Raw genomic sequence first — 2,476 nt, 5'->3', positions numbered from 1 at the left:
GCAGCAATAGGACTTACTGATAGAGAGGCTTCATTGACATTTTCTTCCCCAGCAGCCCTGTCCGGCACAGCCCTTGGATCTATCACCTGGGTTCATCCCAAGCACCTGAGCCAGTCCTGATTAGGGAGGGAAGAATATTAGCGACCCAGTTTACCAGCCTGTGAACTCACAAGTAGAACTAATGTTGCTGTCATTCAGCCTGACACTGAAAACTGAGCACCCTGATTGTCAGCATTATCATGACTTTGTGCACCTTCCCAGCCTTTCTTAGCCTGATTTTATTCTTCCAGGAGTTTTCTGCCCAGGAAATTTTTTGTTCACTACAGGAATATTCTGAAAGATTCATGGATTCTTGAACGAGAAACCGTAGTACAGGTTAAAACTCTAGTTCCAAAAGCAAAGCATGGAAGCCAGCTAACACATCTCGTCTACCAGACAGCGGTGATTACTGATTTGTTGAGGGCCTGGACCAGCCTAATAGAGGTCCCCTCTTTCCACTGATCTTGAAGCTGTGAATATAAAACTGGCCAGCTCCCATTTCAGAATGAATAGAGGTGGCCTGTCTTGAGAGTGGTGTGAATGCAGAGCCAGGAAATTTTTAAAATGGAACTCTCAGCATCAAGCCATATCTGAAACCAGAGCCTCCCTTGGATTTTTCAGATATAAGAGCTAGTAGACCAGGCTTGGTGGCTCATGTCTGTAATTCCAGCACTTTGGGAGGCCGAGGCAGGTGGATCACTTGAGGCTAGGAGTTTGAGACTAGCTTGACCAACATGGCAAAACCACATCTCTACTAAAAATACAAAAATTACTGGGTGTGATGGCGCATGGCTGTAATCCCAGCTACTCAAAAAGCTGAGGTCTGAGAATTGCTTGAATCCTGGAGGCAGAGGTTGCAGTGAGTAGAGATCATGCCACTACACTGCAGCCTGGGTGACAGAGTGACTTTGTCTCAAAAATAAAAAGAGCTTGTAATGTACTTTTTTGATTAAGCCACTACTGTTTTAGTTTTCTTTATCTTTTGCTGAAAAGCAAAATTTACTTGAACTTAGTGATATAAAACAACAGCCATTTTATCATACCCCAAAATTCTGTGGGCCAAGAATTTAGGCAGGGCTTGCTGGGCAGTTTTCCTGTGTCTTACAGAGTCAGCAGAGGACATTTAGACAGATAGGCTGATCTGGAGGGTTCAGGCAATAAGCAACAACCAAATATCCTTCATAAGCCATCATTCTTGTTTTATCCCTCTTGCTATAAAGAATGCTTCCCAGGAGAGCTGCTCTAGGCATTGCTTTATTGGTAGGAGTAGGATAGGTTTGGGCTGAGTCATCACCTCTCATCTGGTCTTCTTGTCACTGGAGTTCTTGTCAATGGTGAGGGCAAAAACAATACAGATAATTTGAGAACTGTTTTTTATGGGTTTTGTTGGTGGTGGTGTTTTTTGTTTGTTTGTTTTTTGTTTGTTTGTTTGTTTTTTTCTTTTGAGACAGAGTCTCGCTCTGTTTCACAGGGTTTGCTCTGTTTTGCAGGCAATATAAACACTTCTATTCCAGATGCACAGGTGACAAATTTTACAAAGGTTGAAATTTTTGGTGGAATCAATTATTTTGCATTGTATACAAACTCTTCTACCTATCTCTCGTCCAAAATAAACATTAAATTTATGAGTATTTCTATAACACTTTGTGATGAACTCATCCTTGCTTCTCACTAAACATTAAATGTGATGTAACCTAACTGAGGAAAGTAAGGATGAAATTTATTTGTTCTGAAGACTCTATCCACCTTGCCTATCTAGAGACAGATTAGCTTATTTTAAGATGTAAAATACATGCAACGGATTGCTTTCTAAAATAATCGGTAGAATTCAGTCGAATCCACTCAACTAGAAGCATGTATTTTACAAAGCAATTATTATTATATTTTTAAACTAAGCATCCTTTGGGCCTATTTTGAACTTTAACAAAAGGCTTGTGTGCCTTCCTACAAATTGTCTTTTATGGAAGAGTGGATGCTAAAGGGCCTTCGTGGGGTCTGTGAACTCAGCTTTATTTTCAGTAAAGACCAGTGATAATGATAGTGACAAGAATGATAAGAGTCACCAGATACTGAGCACTTATCATGCTAAGAATTTTACCAGCAAATTCCTATTTAATTCTGACAACTTCCCTGAATATTAGATATTATTAGCTTTATTTTATGAAGGCAGAACAGGGCACAGAGAATTACTTAATTGGGAAGTAGCAGAGTCAGGACCTGCTACTGTGCCTGTTTGTCCCCAAGTCTGAGTTGTTAATGACTGTACCAAAACTCATGCTTTAAGGGAAAGAAAGAGCACCATTTAGTACTTTATGCTAATTTTCATTCATATTTTATGATTTTCCTAGGACTAGGAACTCAGTAAGGATTAATGTGGAGTATGGTAGGGAAAGTACCGAACCAGGAGGCAGGAGATCTCACATGTGTGCACTTCGGC

Source organism: Aotus nancymaae, unplaced genomic scaffold (assembly GCF_030222135.1).
Source record: "Aotus nancymaae isolate 86718 unplaced genomic scaffold, 86718_ANA_hifiasm-v0.15.2.pri h1tg000079l, whole genome shotgun sequence".
Lineage (NCBI taxonomy): Eukaryota > Metazoa > Chordata > Mammalia > Primates > Aotidae > Aotus > Aotus nancymaae.
This window is presented reverse-complemented; position numbering follows the sequence as displayed.